A 5,461-nucleotide genomic window follows, 5' to 3' on the forward strand; every position below is an offset into this window, starting at 1 on the left:
CGCGGGGCGGGGCCGGCGCCGTGACGTCATGGAGCGGGGCCGCGGGCCGCCCTTGCTTCCGCCCACTGTCACGCCCACCTCGGGCCCCGCCCCCCCTTCTGTTCCGGGACCTCGTGGTGCGCAGGGCTGGCTTTGAAGCGGACCCCGACACCCGGGGGTTCCAGCCCCAACGCCCTGGAAGCCCGGACCTGCATGCTGGCTTACTGTTGGGACGGGCAGCTCACCACTTCTCCTGTCTGACAGCCCAGTTTAAGTTCGGGGAGAGTTCTGTGGAATGAACACCAAAAAGTGGAAGGGCATAAAACTTGACCCAGCCGGGGTGTATTAGTGATGCTGTTTGTGTAAAAAAAAAAGAGGGAGAGGCCTCGACGTGTATCCCCCGGTATCCGTGGTTCCAAGGAAAGGGTGATTTTACCCCTACTTTCTCTATCTTCATCTTCATCCTGACATTTAGCAGTATTTGAAGACAGTTTGGTTTCTAGGCGGTAGAACCCTGGGGACCTACAGCTCACAAGATGTCCCCCAGCACTTACAAAGAACCATCCAGCCTAAAGCGTCAATAATGCAGAGGTCAAGTGATAAACAGGAACGAAATAAAACCGCAGGCTGGGAAGTCTCAGCTCCGGGCCTCTATCTCCCCGTGTGCAAGTCTCCCCATGCGCAAAATAAGAGACTTATCTACGTGTTACATGCTTATGCATGGAATACCAGAAGAAATTGGGGAGGAGGAGAGAGGCATGCAGGCTGACTTGTGAACCTTTGTTCTCTTTTAGCTTCTTTAAAAAAAGAAACCCATGTGTGTATATTACTTTTTCAAAATAAATTTCTGTAATAGTTACAACTTTAGCAGCAAACACGTATGTGAAACCAAGGCACACAGATAGTAAGCATTTTTGCTCATGGCCGATAATTCATTCCTATGTCCAATAAATTGCCTACTGTGTGGGAATGAAATCCCCTGCCTCCGTGGAGCTGGTATTATTGGTCTGGGAACAATAAAACGATATTATTTAGTGTTTACTGAGTGCATGTTACAGACTGCCTAGGGCTAATCTGATGGACAGGTGAATTAAACACTGGCTGGGTATCTTACAGTGTCTCTTTGTGGGTAAAGAAACAGAGATCAAAAGAAGTTCGAAGGGGACTTTTGTTTAATAACATCATATCATTTGCTGAGGCTTATTTTGCTGAGGCTTACACTGGGTGCTGAGTTTCAATAGGCAACTGAAGGACTACAACCCCGTGTCCAAATAGGGGGAGCTGGACCCTCCAACAAATTTACACAGTAAAGCAAGTGTGTGCAACTGACCAGGCAGAAGCACAAAGTTAGTCTGGTCCACAAAGAGAAAGTTCAGGAGTGTTTACACAGAGTCCTGCAGCCTGGGTGTGTTTGGAGGAGAGTACCAATAACAGGGAACAGAGGTGCAAGGGCCCAGCAGGAAGGAGGGAAGTGAAGTGTGGGGGGCACCTGCATGAGGTACAGAGTGGACAGGATGTGGTGGCAGCAACTGAAGAGATCAGAGGAGCCTGTAGGTCTGATGGCGCAAGGCTCCCTGGGCTGGGCAAGGAGTTTGGGCTGTCTTTTACAGAGAGAGAGGGAAGGTATTCAGCAGGGAAAGGGTGTGATTAACTGTGTTTTCTGCAGAGATCATCATTCTAGCTACTTTGTGGAGGATGAATAGGCAGGGAGATGGATTTGGAGCTTGTTGGAATAACCCAAGAGGCTATGCTACTGGGAGAAGGGCATAGAAAAGGGTTCTGGTTCTAGGGATGTTCGGAAGACGGAATCAGCAGAGCTCAGTGCAGGGCTAAGGAAGAGGACCAGAATGGTCCCCTGCTTTCTAGACTGAGCCCTCTTCTGTCAGCATCCCAGCTCAGCAAACCTCTCTAGGTCTCAGTGTGGCTGTCATCTCCTCAAGGAAGTCTAATTAAGTCCCACATCACCCTGACAGATTGGACACTGGACGTTGCAGCCTGGGGAATTTGATGTGACTTTGAAGGAAATGAACAACTTTTTCTTGTCTATATCCCCAGCCTGGGAACACCTAGAGTGGGAGGGCCTCCTCTGTCCTTTCCACACCCTAACTCCTCAGCATCTAGACAAATCCTGGCTCTCAGGAGATCTCTAATCAGTATTTGTTGAAAGCAGAAAAGATGGGTGTAGCAGGAAACTCATTGATTGTAAAGCTCCTTCCAGCTCTAACATTTAAGATGCTGTGGGTGTTGTACCAGCGACTCTACTTTATTCAGCTGCCTGCTGTGCACTAAATATCATATTCAAGCAGATCATTTACTTTTCCCAACAACCTTCTGAAGGTTTATGATCTTTATTCCCATTTCATGGATGAGGAAACAGAGGCTCTAACAAGTAATTTGATATGACCCTGGACCACAGCTAGTAATGGTCAGAGTTGGAATACAGACTTGGTCAGGTCTCTTTTCAGAGCCTTTTCCAGAATACTGGCTGTGGGAGGTGGCTCAGCTGTGGGCAGGAAGCCAGGGGAGATGGGTATGTACCCTTCTCCTCCTTGAAGGAGTGTGAGATTACCATTCCCAGCTGGATATACAGGCACCCCCCATGGCACTCTTTGATCCTGGGTGTCCGATCCAGGTAACTGGCTGTCATGGCAATGTAGCTCTAAACTGGATGCCCATCTCTTTAGAACCTCCCTAGGGCAGCCTGGAACCAGTCTTTCTCCTAAAACACAGTTGCTGTGTGACCATGAGCATCTGATGCTGGCATACAAGCTGTCAGTGCTCCCGATTGCCTTGGGGATGGTCCCCACCCCACATACACACTTGCCCATGTCTGAAAGAGTGGGTTGCCTTGCCAGCACTGTTGGTGGGAGGGGATATTCTATAACCAAGACTCGTGTCTCCCCAAGATCTGCTACTCAAAGATTCAAGAGCTGGGATCTAGCATTGAAACACTATAAGTCCCCAGCTTACCTAGGCATGGAGCTCCATGGGTGGTGCTTAGGGTAAATTCCACGCAGACCCAACACTGCCATGGAGAAGCCCCTGAGAAGGTGGACACTGTGGCCACTCATAAGTACAGCTCCACTGTTTATCTCCAGTGTCATCCCCAGCATCATTTTTTTTTTCTAGTTGAGCACCAGATGTTGAAACTGGAAGTTTCGGTCTCAAGATAGAAATGTGACTTATCTTTATGCACTGAAATTCTGTTCCAGGTGCTGGGCAGCTCATGTTTTGAGGGCGTGTTGGAACTAGAACCTGTGGCAGGAACATTAGGGTCACAGCTCTGAAGTTATATGCGCCACTGTCCTGTTTATGTGTAATTTTTTTTCGTTTGTTTCATCTTTACTATTTTCCTCATAACTTTTATATGTCCTGTTTTTTATTGCAACATATTTTGTATATTCACAAATTCATTAGCAAAATGATAAATTAAGTGAAAAATAATGACTTCACTATTTCCTTTTGGTTTTTGTTTGTTTTGGTAAGTGTATCTCATTTTGGCAATGCCAATATGCCCGTTTTTTCATATAGTAGCATTTGTGAAAAAATGAGAATATCTTTGAGTTGAAAGCAGTCCAGAAGATTGGACTATGAATGTAAACAAGTTTTAGGTCTAACTTAACTGATGAGTTTCTAGTGGATTTTTCTTTTTATAGGACTCACCAGATTGTCACATTGAAAAGAAAGCTGTTAGATCTAATTATGTCCCAAATGGATCCTTCAATATATATATATATAAAATAAAGAGTCTGAGTAATCAGAAAGTAGTTGTGTTATATTTTAATGGCTAGCTTTTATCTCTTTCTTTCTGGGGTTCTGTGTTGGAGCAGCTTACCATGAATGGGACCTCGAAGTTCAAGAAATGTGAAAGCGAAGTTCACCTGGCTGCCAAGACTGTGGGTTCCGGTCTACTCCCGGAGAAGGTGAGAGCCCCGCTGTTATGGTTGATACATTGTGTCAACTTGGGGAGTCTAGAGGTTTGGCTAAGCGACTTAGCAGGAAGCCAGAGTGCTTACTTTGTATACATCCTGAGCCTGTGGAAGAGGAGGGCAAAGATTATGTGAGAGCTCCACGCCCCTTAGGTGGGGGTAGCCTGTTTACAAAGTAAAGCAGGAGAAAGAAGCTGCCATTCCTCCGGTTTTGCTCTGGCTGCTTTGCTGCTCGGCTGCCGTTTCCCCCTTTTTGTCTTGTTGGTTTGCTGCCTTCTGCCTCGGAGCCAGCCACGTATGGACTGAAACCTCCACAAACTGTAAGCGAAATAAACCTTTCCTTCCTTCATTTTGGGCGTTGGGTATTTTGTCTCAGCAACGAGAGAAAAGTAACCAAGACACACGCTCACAGACCCGAGGAACTTAGGGCAGGAATCTAGGTAGCATGCCTCTGGAATCAGGGATACGATGAAATTAGAGATGAATGAGAGACCCTTAGAGTACTGTGGAACTTCAGAACCACAGAATTCCAGCTTGAGGGTCATGGAGCTGGGTGAGCACTCGAGCTGCTCTTTTCCAAAAGGAAGGAGAAAACACAGGAAATGGAGCACATTTGCCCAGCGTTTTCCAGCATGGACAGGAAGAACCGAACTAACGCTTGTATCTCTCGATTCCCCCAGGAATCCTAGTCCACAGACGATTCTGTCGCCTAGTCCAGGGTGCTGGCCAAATTGGAGGGTGGAGGTGGAGAGAAGTAGGGTCTGAAGAAGCGGAAGGGTGAGCACATCAAAGACCAAGATCCAAGGAAGGGTCTGGGGGGTGATGCATCAGCTTTGAAGTTCAGAGAAACCACAGAGTGGAGACCCCCCCCCCCAACCTTTCTTGCCAGCATCGTCTCCTGCCATATTTCACATCCTTTCCCAACCCCCACTCTTGGTTGCACAACCACAGAGCTACTGCTCCCCCTTAGCATACCTTGCTAGGACCTATCACAAGCTCTCTCAACTCTATGCCTTGATGGTGCTGCAGGGCAGCCTAGTATAGCTGTGCAGTTGGGCACAGCACAAGGATGCCACATTCATGCTGTAGACAGACTTGTACCAATGCTTTCTGGCAGAAGGTAGTGAAATATCTTGAGAGGCATGTTTTTATCATCTGTACAAAGGTATTCTATAGGATACCAGGGAACCCTGTTTGCTCTGCCTAGAATATTATCTTCCTTGTTCTGTACCAAGCAAGCTCCTGCTCCATCCTTCAAGGCTTTTTTTCAGTATTCTCTCTGCTAGAAAGATACCCATAGCAACACCCTCCTCCCTCCTGCTTCCTGCATGGATTAATAGTTAACATCAGTCAGTGATAACCATTGATATGGGAGCCAGTAATGCTGGGCTGGAATTTCCATAAGAGATGGTTTGGGTGGAACCTGGACCTAGGATTAGGTGACACTGAGTCAGATACACAAAAATAATGTTCTTTTCAATCTTCATTGATCAGATTGGAGAGAGGAAAAAGTTTCAGTAGGGGCAAGCTTGTTGTTATGGTTGATACGTTGT

This window comes from Chinchilla lanigera, unplaced genomic scaffold, assembly GCF_000276665.1.
Source record: "Chinchilla lanigera isolate Chin_1 unplaced genomic scaffold, ChiLan1.0 scaffold00054, whole genome shotgun sequence".
In the NCBI taxonomy this organism is placed as follows: domain Eukaryota; kingdom Metazoa; phylum Chordata; class Mammalia; order Rodentia; family Chinchillidae; genus Chinchilla; species Chinchilla lanigera.